The 17,508-nt window shown below is 49.7% G+C and overlaps 1 protein-coding gene across 1 annotated transcript in view; it reads left to right on the top strand.

The window, feature by feature from the left end:
• Positions 1-11,901: 11,901 nt before the first annotated feature.
• Positions 11,902-17,508, top strand: part of RAP1GAP2 (RAP1 GTPase activating protein 2) — a 204,284-nt gene continuing 198,677 nt past the window's right edge. The window contains exon 1 of the mRNA XM_065898044.1: positions 11,902-12,011. The gene's annotated coding sequence lies outside the window, so the exon portion shown is untranslated. The remainder of the gene's footprint in view (positions 12,012-17,508) is intronic.

The raw sequence follows: 17,508 nt of genomic DNA on the forward strand, positions 1-17,508 counted from the left end.
CATCTGAAATATATCTTGTGAGGTGAAATAGAGGCCTTGCTTTTTTTTCCCCTCTGTAAATGGCTCATTGTCGCATCACCATATCCATCACTAATTTGAAATACATATATTACACATACACACAGGTGGGGATGTTTTCAGACCTTCTATTCTGTTTCCTTGGTTTCCTTGTTAATTATGTTGGGGAAGCTTAAGGAAAGGATGCTCAAAGGCAATTGCTAGTCTCATGCTAGACACTATATTTAAAGGTCAAAGACGAGCTGCCAAACTATCTTGTCTGTATCTCCTTCTCTGTTTTCTTTTACATGATGCCTCTGTATTGGTTCAGTTCTTCATTCCCTGTTGCTTCCTGTCAGTTCTTTAGTTGAGACCTAGTGGAAAGCTCAGATGAGGATTCTCAGGATTTATGTAATCTTGATTTTTGTTGCACCCTGGGGAAGGTACCTATGGATATAGTGACAGATGTCAGTAGCATTTGGACTCTGCTGGAAACTTTTCCAATGCTCCTGAGCATGGGTCCACCATCCCTAAGGGGAAGATAAGCTCCCAGGGGCTCTACACCGGGAGCTAGATTTTCTCCTCTCTGCAGAAGTTTCCCTCCTGCAAAGCATGTGGATTGTCCTGATATGAGAGGCAGGTGAATTGCATTGTGCAATGTACAGACCATCTCTGTGTTTATAAACATTTCTAAAACTCAGCTTCTTCAAACCAGGCTCCCAGGACGCTGTGGGCCATGTTGGTCTCTGCTCAACTCAAACTAAAGTTCTGGGGTGAAAGTAGTTTGAAGGCCTGGTTGGAGCCGATCCTAGGGTCAGGCAGCGTGCTGGACCAAAGCCATACTGTTTTAATTACTGTTACTTTAAAATAGCTCAATAATCTGTAAGACCCATCTGTAAAGCATTTATAGTAGTTTAATTATTTTTATGCATAACTGTCTGGGTAGGTGGAACAGGTGTCATGAGGAAGTAAGGCACAGGAATTAAGTGAATCCTCTCGAGTCACTCAGCAAGTCAGGTTTCCGTCACAGTGGAATTCGGAGAACCTGACTCCTCTCCCCGTGCTCCACAGAAAGCCCGCTCTGCTGCGCCGCTGGGCAGGCGGGGCGTGGGTGAAGGCAGCGAGGCGGACAGGCTGCGGTCTCGCCGCCGCGGCAAGGAGCGCGGTGACCCAGCCCCGGCCGGCTCCAGGGGCGGGGCCGGCGGCCGCCCGTGGCGGATGCGCGCTGCAGGCCGCACCGCCTGGGCTCCGGCCGAGTCGCCTCGCGCCCGCCCCGCCCGCCGGACCCGCGCCGCGGAGCGCGCCCTCGGCACTGGCCTGCGGCAGCCGGAGCCGCCTCCACCGTGAGGCCCGCGGCGGATAGGGAGTTGGCGCCGGCCGGGAGGCATGACGGGTCGCCGGGAGCCGGGGGAGAAGCGCTGGCAGCTGGTGCGCTGGTGAGTGAGCACCGGGGGGCGCGGGGCCTGGTGCGGGCGCGAACCCTCGCGCCCCGCGTGCTGGGGCTGGGCCGGGCGCGGGAAGGAGCGGGGGCGCTGGCCCGAAGTTTCTTCTCGTGCGGAGGCAGAGGGGCCGGGTTTAACGAGAGGCGCTGCGCTACCTGGTCATCCCCATCCGGCGTCTCCGAGCTAGGTCTTTGCGGTTCTCCAGAGCGATCGTCGCCGGTACCCTGGACCCTGTTCCTGACGTCAGGCTTTGGAGGGACCCCGGTCTTCTTTACAGACTCGTTGCGGGGTTTCCTCACTTTCCTCCCCGCGCCTTAGCTCTCTTTGTGCAGTGGGGTACCCCCTCCTACCCTCATTCCTTCTGCTGCTCGGGGTTGGCCACGGACTGGGCCCCGCCCAAGAGGGCACAACCTACAATTCACACCTCTCCTGTTCAAGGAGGTGCTTCAGTTCACCTACACGCGGACCGGTGGTTGTGGGCACTTGGGGGATAGGGTGTCTGAGAAGGGGGGCCTAGGAAGGGAGGGAAGAGGTCCCCGTGTAGGTGGGTGGTTGCCCCTACCCCACCGAGTCCTACCCAGGCTGGGAAATCAGAGCCTGCTGGTGTCAGGTGGGGAGACTGCAGGCCAAGAGGATTTCAGACGCATCGCAAAGGGGTTGGGCGCATGTCCCCGTTGTCCGAATGTTCAGGGCCGTTTCAACCAGGGGCCTGACCTCTGCTTGCCGGAACTTAGAATGCAGGGCAGCCTGCTCAGCCCACTCCTGCCCTGGAAGGACTCCAAGAATGTCTGGCTGGGACCCCTCCCCATCGCAAATCATCCCACCCAAACCAGGGCCAGGAGCATCTTTGAAGTAGCATTCGGGAATACCTCTCACCAGGTACATTCTGTAGCCTGAATACAAAGAACAATAATATTGTTAATAAAAGCCACCTGGCTTCCAGAGCACTTCCTACTGGCTCTACCATAATCAGGCATTGATTCAGTTACTCTTCACAGTGATACTCAGGGGAAGGCATTAGCACCCCCCTCTTTCAGATGAGGAAACTGAGGCTCAGAGAAGGAAAGTGGTTAATCAATGTCACCCAGCAAGCAAGTGACAGAGTCAGGGTTTGAACTCAGGGCTTTCCCAGGGGCTTAACTCCTCCTCTGTTTTGCTTCATATTTCCTGAACACAGGGCCTGGCTGCCCATCCAAGTTCACCTTGTCAAAAAAACTTCAGCATGTCAGAGCAGGAGAGGGGTCAATGGGTCAGCCTGCTCAGCCCATCCCGCCTTTCAAGGGTTCCAAGAATCAAAGTCCAAATAATCAAAATTATTATTTAGCAGTGGAGCTACTCTTCAGATGAAACCTCAGTACATAAATCAGATAAAAGTAGAGTTAATCTGTTTGAAGATCTGGTGGGGAGTGGGCAGTTACTTAGTGCCCTCTCCCTGGAAAGGAGGCACCACCCTAGGACCCCAGAACTTCCCAGATCACTTTGTGCAGTTTGATTCCTTCCCTCACTTCATGGAGGAGGAAACAGGAAGAGTTTTAAAGGGGCAGAGCTTGGATTCCTGCTCTGACTCTCTCTGCCCTGATGCCTGTCTGGGCTGCATCTTGGGCTGAACCTGATGAAGCATAAATCATTATTAGTACCCTAATTAGGTTTAAAATTTTTTAATTTATTTTTTTATTTTGGCTGCACCGGGTCTTAGTTGCCGCACGCGGAATCTTCATGGCATGCGGGATCTTTCTTTTTTTTCTAGTCATGGCAGGTGGACTTCTTAGCTATGGCATGCATGCAGGATCTAGTTTCCCAACCAGGGATCGAACCTGGGCCCCTTGCATTGGGAGTGCAGAGTCTTACCCATTGGACCACCAGGGAAGTCCCTGTACCCTAATATAGGTTTTAGGTCACCTTCACTCCCGGTTATAAAAGCCCATTGCTCTGAGAAGGTCCTGAAAATGTGACTTGAGTGATCAGACAGCACTCTTTTCTTTTTTTAAAATAAATTTATTTATTTTTGGCTGCATTGGGTCCTCCGTCGCTGCGCGTAGGCCTTCTTTAGTTGCAGTGGGCAGGGGCTGCTCTTCCTTGTGGTGCGCGGGCTTCTCATTGCAGTGGCTTCTCTTGTTGTGGAGCACGGGTTCTAGGCGAGCGGGCTTCAGTAGTCATGGCACGCGGGCTTCAGTAGTCATGGCACGCAGGCTCAGTAGTTGTGGCACACAGGCTTAGTTGCTCCGTGGCATGTGGGATCTTCCCAGACCAGGGTTCGAACCCGTGTCCCCTGCATTGGCAGGTGGATTCCTAACCACTGCACCGCCAGGGAAGCCCTGGCAGGGAGCACTCTTGAAGGCAAGACACCTTCTGAACTCCGTGGCACACTCCCAACATGATCAGCCTTGGCCTCTGCTTCCAGGATTTCAGATTGAGTCAGTTTTCTCAATTCAAATTGGCTTAAGAGAAAAAGGGAAGTTACTGGTTTGTGTAACTGAAAACACCAAGAACTTTCCATGTTTCAGGCAAAACTGGATTCACGTGTGCAGATAATGTCACCAAGTAACGCCCTACTCTCTCTGTCCTTTCTCTTTCCTCTGTTCCCTTTTTATTCCCTTGTGAAAGTGAGGTGGCTCTCAGAAGCTGCAGGCAACCCTCCATACGAACAACTCTCCGGGAAAGACAGCTTCCGTTTCTCAGCGGTTCTAGCGGAAGCTTCAGAGTGTCATCCCATTGGCTTGTTTTGGGTCACATGGCCATCCTTCAGCCAATCACCATGGCAAGGGGGATGGACTGCTCGTATTGGCCAGGCTGGGTCATGCGCTCATCCTGGGAACTGGGGGCTGGGGTTAACTCCACCCAAACAACAAAATTTTGAGTGGGAGAGAGGGTGATGAATACTCATTGGGCAACAAATATGTCTGATGTCTACCTACTCTTTTAGAGCAGCTCTTGCTTTGGAGGCTCCTCCTCCAAACTCTCCATAAAGTACCAAAACCTAAATTAGAATTTGGTCGGGTTCTTTAGCTCAAGTTATTAGATACGTATGACTTTTTAGCTTCTGATTATTTCTGAGGGCCTGTTGCCCAGTTTATGACGGTGGGGCTTCAGCTCTGGGAGAAGGAACTGACAGAGGCTAGAGGCTAAGGCTGTGTGAGTACTTGAAAAACCTTTCGAAGTGCTCTGGCAACATTCTTTTTACTGACTGTAAAGTATTCCATTCTAAGTTGAACCATAATTTCTTTGTCTAGCCTCTACTGATGACCTTTTAGGGAATATTTTTATATTATAAACATCACTGCAGTGAAGTTATACCCATGCAAACATGTGCAAAGATAATGGTTGGATATATTCCCCAAAGTGAAATTGCAGAGTGAAAGCACGTGCACGTTGTGAAAGATACTGCCAACTTGATCACCTAATAAATTGTACTATTTTATATTATCTCCAGTGATGTGTAAGTTGCCACAATTTTGCTCACACTGACAATTAACAAACTTTTAAATCTTGGCCCATGTCACTGGTGAAAAATGGGCTCTCATTGTTGTTTTAATTTTTTTTTTTTTTTCCGGTACGCGGGCCTCTCACTGTCGTGGCCTCTCCCGTAGCGGAGCACAGGCTCCGGACGCGCAGGCTCAGCGGCCATGGCTCACGGGCCCAGCCGCTCCGCGGCATGTGGGATCTTCCCGGACCGGGGCACGAACCGGCGTCCCCTGCATTGGCAGGCGGACTCTCAACCACTGCGCCACCAGGGAAGCCCTGTTGTTTTAATTTTTATTTCTTATATAAGTTGATTTTTTTTATGTTTATTGGTCATTCGTGTTTCTATTTTTGTAAACATTTGTTTCCTTTGTCCTTTTTTCCATGTTGATTTGCTCATTATATATATATATTTTCATATTAATCTGCAAAAGCTCTTTATCATGGAGATGTCTTTTTTTATTTCTTAGTAAATTTTCTATTTTAGAACAGTTTTTTTTAAAGATTTCTTTGATGTGGACCATTTTAAAAGTCTTCACTGAATTTGTTACAGTATTGCTTCTGTTTTTATTTTACTTTATTTTTTTTATGTTTTGGTTTTTTGGCCCATGAGGCATATGGGATCTTAGCTCCCCGACCAGGGATCGAACCCGATCCTTTGCCTGCATTGGAAGACGAAGTCTTAACCACTGGACTGCCAGGGACGTCCCTAGAACAGTTTTAGATTTACAGAAAAATTGAGAAGATAGTACAAAGAGTTCCCGTATACCCCACACCCAGTTTCCCATATTATTAGCTTCTTACATTAGTATGGTACGTTTGTTACAGTAATGAACCAATGTCGATATATTATTTTGACTAAGTTCCATAGGTTATTTAGCTTTCTTATGTCCTTTTTCTGTTATAGGGTCCCATCCAGATACCACCTTGCATTTAGTAATTAATGTAATTCTTCTTCTCGGCTGTGACAGTTGCTTGGACTTTCCTTGTTTTTGATGACTTTGAAAGTGTTAAGGAGTCCTGGTCATATTTTGTAGAATGTGTCTCAGTTAGGATTTGTCTGATGTTTTTCTCATTATTAGATTGGGGTCATGAGTTCTGGGGGAAAAAGACCACGAGGATAGAGTGCCATTGTCATACGTCATATCAAGGATACATACTATCAACATAGCTTATCAGTGTTGACGTTGACTTTGATCACCTGGCTGAGGTAGTACTTGTCAGTCTTCTCCACTGTGAAGTTGCTCCCCTCCCCCTTTCTATAGTGTATACTCTTCGGAAGGAAGTTACTCTGTGAAGCCCATGTCTAAGTAGAGTGGAGTTATGGTTCACCTCTTTGAGGACAGAGTGTTTCCATATATTGTTTGGAATTCTTCCGCACCCGAGATTTGTCTCTTTCCTCCCCATTTATTTAGTTATTCAATCATTTATTTATATCAGTATGCACTATTAGATATTTGTTTATTTTAACAACAGCTTTATGGGAATTCATGTGCCTCACAACTTACCCAAAGTGTAAAATTCAGTGAGAATATATTCACAGGGTTGTGCAAATATCACCACAGTAAATTTTAGAACATTTTCATCATCCCCCCCAAAAATCCCATAACCCTCAGCAGTCCCTCTCCTCCATTTCCTCCCACCCCACCGTCCCCCAGCCTTAAGCAACCGCTAGTCTCCTTTCTCGCTCTGTGGATTTGTCTATTCTGGACATCATTTCATATAAATGGAATCCTACCGTATGTGGTCCTTTGTGACTGGCTTCTTTCACTTAGCAAAATGTTTTCAAGGTTCAGGTTTCAATGCCTGCCTGACCTTCCCCAGTGTTCAACTGAAAAAATAAGTGTAACCTGTAAAGTGCCTGACCCTTCTCTCTTTTGGTGATGGGTTGCATCCTCCTGGAGGTGTCACCCACCTCCACAACTGGGGGACTCTTACTATGAGCAACTTCTACCCCCCCCCCCTTTTCTCATTCCTTTTGAAATGTCCCTGACTATGCCCATGTCTTGATGCCTACTTTTCCAGGGATAATCTGAGAAGCTGGTCCTTGCTAGTGTTTTTTTTTAATTTTTAAAATTTTTGGCTGCATTGGGTCTTGGTTGCTGTGCGTGGGCTTTCTCTAGTTGCGGCGAGCAGGGGCTACTCTTCACTGCGGTGCACGGGCTTCTCATTGAGGTGGCTTCTCCTGTTGCAGAGCACGGGGTCTAGGCACAAGGGCTTCCGTTGTGGCTCATGGGCTCTAGAGCACAGGCTCAGTAGTTGTGGCGCACGGGCTTAGTTGCTCCGCGGCATGTGGGATCTTCCTGGACCAGGGCTCGAACCCGTGTCCCCTGCATTGCCAGGTGGATTCTCAACCACTGTACCACCAGGGAAGCCCCTTGCTAAAGTTTTAATGGCTGCTCGTGCCTTACAAGGTTGACCCTTTGCAGTATTTAATCTCCTTCTGTGTACTGTTCAATAGAATTTCAGGTGCAAAACAGATTAATAGGGAAGATATTTGGGGATGGATGGTGTTCTGTTTTTCCTATATTTAATGAAGTGCAGTGCAGCAAATACACTTACTAAGTTAACAAATTGGATTCATTAATGGAGATCATCTGTGTCAGAGCATTCTGTGGAAGAAACTGCCCAAGAACGTAACGAGTTGATCGCTGTGGCTGTTGTGATTTTTATGGAAACTGGCTCAGTCGAACAGGGTGCTGGGTGAGGGTGTGGCAGGGATTTCAGAGAAGATCAGACACAGTCTTTGCACACTAGCAGGGAGACAGACAGGCACATAAATAACTCACGCGGGCAGAGAGCAACGTTGTGATCAAGGTTAAGCAAAGCATCCCTGGAACCTTGGAGCAACTTTGGATTCTGGCTGGGGGCATGGGGACAGATTTTTAGAGGCAGTGTGGTTTGAGCAGTTGGGGTGGGGTAGGGCAAGACTCAGATGGAGGGAGGGCGACTGAGATCTGAGCACAGCCTGAGCAAAGGCTCCGAGGTAAGGAAAGGCAGGGCATCTCTGGAGAAGGACAAACAGATGGGGAATGCAGGGGTCTGTATGCGTGAATGTGGGCGGGGGTGGGGGGAGGCATGTAACGGTGGGAAAGGCTGGCGGGGAGCAACGTGGGGAAGAATTAAACCTCTCAGGTGAGCTGTTTGGAGGACAGTTGATATGTAGTGGGAAACCACTAACCTTTTTGGGCAGGGGAGGAGCTGACAAGATCTGTGTTGGGAAGTGGGGGCTGGTATGGAGGAGGAAAGGATGTGTGTGTGCACGGAGGGAACTGGATGCCAGGGGCTGAAGGTGCAGAGAAGGCCTGCCTCTGTTGCTTCCTGCATGTGTGGCCTTGGACAAGTTCACTTCCGTCCCCTGAGCCTCTTTTCCTCATCTCTAAAATGGGATCCACCAGTTCTGAGGGGTTTGATGTGCAGCTTGGAGGAGAGAGTGCAGGGAGTGGGTTTGTCTGTCGTCGGCGAAGCAGGTAAAGCCAGTGACTGGTGAGGACTGATGGGGATGGTGGGGAGGAAAGGAGATAATGATGACCATGTGACAGAAGCTTCCCTGGCATTATCTCATTTAATCATCTTAACAACCCTCCAGAGTGGGTGTTATTAATACTCCCATTTTCCAGATGAGGATTCAGGGACTCACAGTGGAAAAATCAGTCACCTGAAGCTGGGAAGTAGAATCCAGGTCAGGGTGCCTGCAAAGAGTGGAGGACAGTCCCTTACACCTGCCTTGGGGAAATGGGAGTCGAGGAGAGGAGGGATGGCTATGGCAAGGACGGGGAGCGCATATCGAGGAGCCCAAGGATGGGGAAAGGCATAGAAACTCATCCTCAGACTAGGACGAGATTAATCAGGGCAGGCTTCCTGGAGGAGACAAGTCTTGAGCCAGGGTTTATAGGGCAGGAGTCATCTTGGGGCAGGAAGTAGGTCATGGAGGAAGGTCATGTCCCAAACTGAAGTCATAAAGTCAGGATCTTCCCTCCCAAACTTGTCCTTGTCCAGCTTGAATGGCACTGCAGCCAGATGCCCGCACAAACCAGGAACTCAGGAACAACTTTGTTGTCTGTCTCCCCTTCACCCATGTCCAACCCATCCCCTGGACCAGTGGATACTACCTCCTTCGCTCACTTGAGTCCTCCCATTTCTCTCCATCTCCAGCACTATCCCCTGTACAAACCAACACTGTCCCACCTGGACCCCTGCAGGAACATCTAACCTGGCTACCTTGCTCTTTTCCACCAGGATGGTCTTACTGAAATGCCCATCAGATCATATCGAAGAGAGTGAAGGGAGACAGGCAGGGACCAGACGTTTTGGTTTGGGAGACCATAGGAGCAATGAAAGCCCTCTGCCCTCCAGCAACCTGCATTCTGGGAAATCTCCTCCCCCAGCAGATAGCCTGTGCCCCATCGGGCAATATCAGAGCACCTGCACAACTTTTTCTTTTCATAGCACTTTATGCAGTTTGTAATTTCATAACACGGACACACACACACAATTAAACATTTGGAATAATAGGTAATACCTCTCCTGTATAAAAAGACACACTGTTAAAAAGTCACTCCCCCATCCCCACCATTCCCCCAGCTCTCCCTTACCCCCACCCAGGTAACTACTTTTATTAGCTTTTGTGTCTCCAGAATTTCTACATATGAAGATAAGCAAATAGGAATTCCTACTTTATTCTCTCCCCCTTTTTAAACATAAAGTACACATACTGCCCTTTCTGCACTTGATTTTTATTCTCTTAACAACATATCCTGGGGCTTCCCTGGTGGCACAGTGGTTAAGAATCCACCTGCCAATGCAGGGGACATGGGTTTGAGCCCTGGTCTGGGAAGATCCCACATGCCGGGGAGCAACTAAGCCCGTGCGCCTCAACTACTGAGCCTGCGCTCTAGACCCGCTAGCCACAACTAGTGAGCTCACATGCCACAACTACTGAAGCCCACGCGCCTAGAGCCCATGCTCCGCATCAAGAGAAGCCACTGCAATGAGAAGCCCGCGCACCGCAACAAAGAGTAGCACCGGCTCACCGCAACGAGAGAAAGCCCGTGCGCAGCAACGAAGACCCAACAGAGCCAAAAATAAAAATAAATAAAATTTTTTTTAAAAAGTGTTTTAATTGAGGGCATTCTCTGTGTGCTATCATGCAAAGAGCTCCAGGATACATTGTTTTTTAATATAAATTTATTTTATTTATTTATTTTTGGTTGCGTTGGGTCTTCGTTGCTGCGCGCGGGCTTTCTCCAGTTGCAGCAAGCAAGGGCTACTCTTCATTGCGGTGCATGGGCTTCTCATTGCGGTGGCTTCTCTTGTTGCGGAGCATGGACTCTAGTCGTCCAGGTTTCAGTAGTTGTGGCACACAGGCTCAGTAGTTGTGGCGCACGGGCTTAGTTGCTCCCCGGCACGTGGGATCTTCCCGGACCAGGGCTCGAACCCGTGTCCCCTGCATTGGCAGGCAGATTCTTAACCACTGCGCCACCAGGGAAGTCCCTAAAACACTTTTTATGTCTGCACACTGTTTTACTGTATGGATGCACCATAATTTATTTAACCAATCCCCTGCTGATGGGTGCTTGGGCCATTCCCTGTCTTTTGTCATAAACAATGCCACGGATTACCTTGTCCAACATGCTAGAATCTGTAGATAAATTCTCTGAAGGGGGATCGCTGGATTACAGAGGAATTACATGTATAATTTAGACAGATGTTGTCAGGCTATACAGCAGAGGGCTTGTATCAATTGACAATCCCACTGGCAATGTATGAGAGGGCCTGTTTAAAATGATATATTGTTCATGTGATTATTTGATGGCTTCTCTCCCCACAAAACTGTAAACTCCAGGATGGCAGGATTATGTATCTTTTGCTCATTGTCGTGGGCACTCAATAAATACTGAATTAATGGACAGATTTATGATTCTACCAGGAATGGGTGGCCAGGGTGGGTGAGATCCTTTCGTGTTCAGCTTCCCCGATCCTTGCTCTGGGCTGATTGTCGATCCAGAGGGTGGCTGGGACCCTGTGAGTGACCCTTGAGGTTCTGGAAGATCTAATCCTGACATCTGACTCATGACCCCCACTCCAGAGCAGACTTTCTCCTGCTGTGAACTTAAGAAATCCAATGTCTCAGTCTTATAAAGGGCTTGGAGAATGGACACTTGTCTGATGCTTGAATCCCCTGCCCAGCCTCTGCTTACATACCTCTGGTGACAGGGAACTCACTCCTTCCCAGTGACTCCTTTCAACTTCAGACAACTAACTTTTTTTTTTTTTTTTTTTGCGGTACGCAGGCCTCTCACTGTTGTGGGCTCTCCCGTTGCGGAGCACAGGCTCCGGACGTGCAGGCTCAGCGGCCATGGCTCACAGGCCCAGCTGCTCCGTGGCATGTGGGATCTTCCCGGACCGGGGCACGAACCTGCGTCCCCTGCATTGGCAGGCGGACTCTCAACCACTGTGCCACCAGGGAAGCCCCAGACAACTAACTTTTTAAAAATAAATTTATTTATTTTGTTTATTTATTTTTGGCTGCATTGGGTCTTCATAGCTGTGTGTGGGCTCTCTCTAGTTGCGGCGAGTGGGGGCTACTCTTTGTTGCGGAGCACGGACTCTAGGCACGTGGGCTTCAGTAGTCGTGGTGCACGGGCTTAGTTGCTCCCTGGCTGTGGGATCTTCCCGGATCAGGGATCGAAACCGTGTCCCCTGCCTTGGCAGGCAGATTCTTAACCACTGCGCCACCAGGGAAGCCCCAGACAACTAACTTGTAAAAAGTTTTTCCATCTATTGAGTTGAAACCTGCTTCCTGTAGCTGCCTCTTCTTCAGGGAATTTTAACGGCGGCTCTCTGGAAACAGGGCTTTCTGGCAGACGAGCAGGGGGTATATTTGGGGACAGGTACCTCTCATCTATCATTTTCTAGCAAGTAGGGCCAACTCCCAAAGGATCCCTGCAGAGCCCCGCCTGCCCACCTCCTCACTCTCTCCTGTCTCGCCTGCAGGTATGTGCAGGAAGGGCGGTTCCGAATTGAGGAGAGGACACTGACAGCCTTCCAGTGGCTCTACAGCCCCCAGCAGCATCGCATCCTCAGCCGTGCCGACCTTGAGTCTCCCTCCAGGTAAGGGGACCCACTGCCCTTACTCTCATCCTTCGTCCAGGCCCCTCCAGTTGGTACTTATTATATAGCCAGTCCCACACTGGTCCATAAACTCCCAGTGGGGAACCACAGTCCTCAGTGGCAGAGAGGCCTTCCAGGGTCTTTGAAAGAGTCTGTCAGCCGGGGTGCTTGTCAAGCCTAGAATGCACTGAGTGATTTGAGGCAAATCATTTTCTTTGCTTTCTCCTCCGTAAAATGGGTATGATCATATTCTCCCTGCCTTCTGTCAGAAGGATCATGAACCTCAAGTGAAATGATGCCTGGAGGTCATCAGCTGGTTCCTTTTATTTTATATTTTTGGCCGTACCGTGTGGCATGTGGGAATCTTAATTCCCGGACCAGGGATAGAAGCTGTGTCCCCTGCAGTGGAAGCGCAGAGTCTTAACCCCTGGACTGCCAGGGAAGTCCCGCGGGTTCCTCTTTAAGAGGGAGAGTGGCTGGCATATTTGCTGGGCAGTTCCTGCTTTGACCTGGGTAGAGCCAGCCCTTCCTTTCTTGTCGCTCTCCTCTGCCATGCCAGAGAACCCAGCTGGGATCCTGAGTCCAGGTGAGGGGCACCCAGCTTCCCGCTCCCAGGCTCCTTCCCGCCCACTCTTCCTCCACACTATGGACAGACATGAGCTGCGTTAGCAGTCTCGATGGAGATATCCCCGGGAGCCCTGCAGCTGCCACATCCCTTCCCAAGGCTTCTGCTAGACCTGACCCAGGACCTTTCTTCCCACTTTCCCCATCAAAACTTCTTTGCACCAGCTTCTAAATTAGCAGGCCCCTTGAAGGCAAGAATGAACAGGTCTTTCCTCCGAGGGGTGGAAAAGAAGAATGGAAGTGATGTCATTTGGGGGTACACCACGTGCTGGCCAGCAAGAGAACAGGGACCATGCTCTTACTGCATCTCCCCAAACCGGCCCCAGGAATAAGGTTCAGAGATGATGGGAGACTTCACCTACCCAGACATCTGCCAGGAGTCCTGTTTAGCTAAGAGCAGTGCATGTGCTCTCTCTTGTCTCAATGACGATTTCTGAAGGTACAGGAAGCAGTGAGGGGACAGGTATTCTGGATCCAGTTCTGCCCAAAGAGGAAGAATTAATTGGATGATGATGTGACGTGACAGGAACCCTGGGAAAGGTGACTCAGGCCACCTGGGAACTCTTGATATTCAGGAAATGGGAGGTCAGACAAATGCCCTAAACTCTAGAGGGCAGATTTCAGATCATGCAGAGAAAAGGCCAAAAAGGCGCTAGAGCTTGAGGCAAGAGTATCAGGAAGGGCGCGGCGACGCGATCCTGAATGTACAGTTGTGAATGCTTGCAGGGACAGAGAAGGAGGCTGTCCTGGGAACATGCTGGTGAAGCACAGACATGAAGGGCACATGGTTGGAATCAGTTTCAGGCAACGTGCAAAGCCCTATTGTGAGCCAAGCACCATCTGACGTAAAGCAGCTTCTTCCTCACCTCCTTTCCTTTCGTCAAAAGCTCTCCATGACCTGACGTTATCTTATTTGCCTATTTGTTCATTGTCTGTGACTCCCCCGGAATGTGAGGTCCATGAGGGCAGGGCCTTTTCCCGCTTCTGTATCCCGAGGTCCTAGCCCAGAGAAGGAGCTCATTAATCAGGCACCAGGTGAAGGACAAATGAACATAATGCAGGCTCACCGGTAGGAAGGCTGGAAGGGAAGCTAGCTCCAAGACTGATGTGGGCCAGCTATACCCGCCCAAGATTACAGCCAGGGAAGAAGAGGACGGTGGGACCTCCTGCCCATGCAGGTGGCTTGAGGCTAACCTTTTTTGAGCCAAAGAACAAGAATGCTCTTCAGAGTCACAGGAGCCCAGTTGAGTCCATGGCGGAGGGAAGCAATCATAAGATAGGAAGGATGGAGTTATTCAAAATAACTTCAGCTTTCATACCTGGGAAGGCTACCTCCCAGGAGACTTGAAGAGGAAGCTGCCATAGCTCTGTGACTCAGCACTCAAAAAATTAACTATTATTCTTTTTTTTTTAATAAAAAAATTGTATTTACTTGGAAGCATTCAGAATGTCAACAAAACAGCTGCAACTTTTTTTCTTTTTTTTGCAATGACAGAGTGGTATTCAGTTAACAGAACAATTATTTCGTATAAGCTGCATCACAGACAACTGAAGATGAAAAAACTACCATCCCCATATATAACTAATTTGTGCTGTGCACCCACAAGTACCTGCCTTACATTTCCATGCCAATTTACAACCCCCATACTGTACCAGGCAAGGTTAGTGGCTATTGAAAATACCACCAGGACAGGGCTATCTAAAGACACATTCGAGGGCTTCCCTGGTGGCGCAGTGGTTGAGAGTCCGCCTGCTGATGCAGGGGACATGGGTTCGTGCCCTGGTCCGGGAAGATCCCACGTACCGCGGAGCGGCTGGGCCCGTGAGCCATGACCGCTGAGCCTGCGCGTCCGGAGCCTGTGCTCCGCAACGGGAGAGGCCACAGCAGTGAGAGGCCCGCGTACCGCAAAAAAAAAAAAAAAAAAAAAAAATACACATTCGGTAGTGTGTTAACTCTACAAAAAAAGACACTGTACAGTTTAAAAACAAATCTTACACAGCCTTACATTTCGATTTTTTTCTTTAAAAGGAGTGAGTTGTGTACAGGGGGGTTAAATGCTTTATAGACAAGAAAAAAAAAACTGCGCTGGAACCAACGTATTCATCATCACCCTCTGTATCTTCCTCCTCTTCCTCTTTCTTGCTTTCTTCAGCCTTGACGACTCCCTTGTTTGCTGCATCAGGCTTCCCTTTGGCTCGGTTTGCAGCAATATCCTTTCCGTACTTTTCCTTCAGCTTAGCAGCCGTCTTCTCCTAAGGCTGCTTGTCACCTGCAGCAGTGTTACTCCACATCTCTCCCAGTTTCTTTGCAACATCACCAATGGATAGGCCAGGATGTTCTCCTTTGAGTTTTGGACGACACTCAGAACAAAACAAGAAAAAGGCCGAAGGAGGCCTCTTGGGTGCATTGGGACCCTTGAACTTCTTTTTTGTTTCCCCTTTAGGAAGGATAGAAGTTTTCATTTCTCTTTCCTAACGGGCCTTGTCCGCCTCTGCCATGTCTTCAGACTTCCCTTTCTCTTTAGCTGACACGGTCTTCCGCCTCTCTGAGCACTTCTTAGAAAACTCTGAGAAGTTGACGGAAGCGTCTGGGTGCTTCCTCTTGTGCTCCTCCCGGCCAGTTTGCACACAGAATGCCTATGATGACATTTGGCCTCTCGGCTTCTTAGGATCTCCTTTGCCCACGCTTAATTATTTTTCCTCCGCGAGGCACAGGGTCGCCCAGTGCCCGTCCGGCTCTCACTTGCCCCGGCGCTGTCTCTCTCAACTATTATTCTTATATCACAAAAGTTGTACTAACTTCTGTGTGTTTATGACGCGTCATGTTGTACATGCTTCGCGGGCATACATTGATTTAATCTTCATAACAATGCTATGATCTAGGTACTGTACTCCCCATTTATCAAATGACAAAGCTGAGGCGCAGGGTAAGTGGCAGTGCTTGCAACCACTATGCGCACTGCCTCTCAGAGAACGAGGCATGGGCCCCAAAGCGGGAGAGGGCGAGGGTAATTTTTATCAGCGCAGAGGAAATAAGTTCACGAACCATAAATAAGTGAGCTCAGCATCATTGCTGGTCAGGTTTCAGAGTCTGTTATTAAAGAGATGGTTTGGGGGGACTTAGAAAAGAAAGAGATAGAGGGCCAGCATCAGGGAGTGAATTCCCTGGGAACCCATCCTGCTGGGGGAAGCTTATTTGCTTTTCTGATTGGTCTTCTAGACTAGAAGGTAGGCTGGGGGTGGTAAAGCGGGAGACAGTGGTTCTGAGTTTCAGCAAGAAATTGTGCTTTTCTTCCCATCAAAGCCTGCAGGTGACACAGAGGAATGTGGGCTGGGGGAGGGCACAGCTAGGGAGGCTGACGAGTGGGCTGACCTTGCTGAGTCTGCTCAGTGTGTTCATGAGGGACTTGGTGAGGAAGGATGTAGACAGCGTGCCGGGGACATTGCCGATGGCAGGAACCTGGGCACCATCCCAACGGACAAGATGGCACAGTTGGACCCGAAGTGCCCCGGAGGCTTGGAGTCCAGGTCCAAGTCTAGAAGGTACAGTTTAACAGAAATAAAGGAGACAATCTTGTCTGCACCTGGGCAGCAGGCTGAGGGCATCAGCTGTCTGAGAGGTTCCAGTTGACCAGAAGCTTGGGTATGGCCCCATGTTTTAAGAAAATGCTCATGTCTTGGGGCTGCAAGAGCTCAGGGCAGAGTCCAGAGCTGAGGAGGAACGTGCTATTTTGTCTCAGACTAAGAGGAATGCTCTATCATTTCCTCATTTATTTTGTGGACAGAGATTGAGCATGTTCTTCTGCTAGTACCATGCTGACGTTACCCTTGAATGGCTGAGCAGGTTACATTTTGGGGTGATGGGCTAAGCTGCTGAAGGGACTCAGAGGGTGGGTTGGCCACCCGCCTTCCTTTTTGCTTTCCACCCTGCTCCAGGTCAGGCCCTGGGGTTACGATGCCTAGTCTTAAGGAAGACAAGGGTCCTGCCTCCAAGGGACACAAATTCTAGTGGGAGAGACAGACTATAGACGCATAGACAAGAGAATATCTTGAGATGACCAGAGTACTGAACAAACTGAAACAGAGCATCAGATAAAGAGTGACCAGTGGGTGTGTGGGGAGTTTGGAAGAGGTGGATGGCCTCTCTGAGAAGGTGACATTTGAGCTGAGTTCTGAAGGACTCAGGGGGCAGACCTATGGAGAAGCTGCTGGTGAGGGGTGTTGAATAAAGGCTGGGGAGGGGCACAGGAGATGGGAAGTGAAACAGCAGTTAACAAGGCCCTACCTCTGTTCCAGAAGCAGGAAGCTGTTGTGGCCAGAGCAGAGTGAGGCCATGGCCAGCAGATGGAAAGGATGCAGCTTTCCATGCAATTAAATGGAGGGCTTTTTAACATTTAGAGCTGCCCGAATACAGCGTGGGCTGCCCCTGAGGGACTGGACTTCCCATCACTGAGATGTGCAAGCCATATTCAGAGGCCGCCCTCCGTGGAGGTTAGGGAGGAAGACTCAAGCGTCTCAAAGGCTCCCTAGGGCACCCTTCCTGCCTTCAACCCCTTCAAGTTCAGGAACACACTTGGTTTGGCCAAAGCTGGGAGGATGGCTGTGCAACGAATGAATGAAAGCTCCCGGCTGCCAGGTCGAAGGCGGGGGGGTAGAGGGGGGACGACGACGACAGTTTCAAGGACTCTGGCAGTCCCTAAAACCTCCCACTTCCAAGTCCAGATAGCACTGAACCGCCTCTCCATCCCCACCGCACGACGAGCTGGCGAGAGCACCGGTGTCTTCCTCAATCCACCAGGGACCCGCAGATCTTTCCTCACCTCCGTTCCCCACCGGCCCGGGCCCCATTCTCCAGGAACTTCTGTGGGCCGGT

The sequence above is a fragment of the Phocoena phocoena genome, chromosome 19 (genome assembly GCF_963924675.1).
Source record: "Phocoena phocoena chromosome 19, mPhoPho1.1, whole genome shotgun sequence".
Taxonomy (NCBI): Eukaryota; Metazoa; Chordata; class Mammalia; order Artiodactyla; family Phocoenidae; genus Phocoena; species Phocoena phocoena.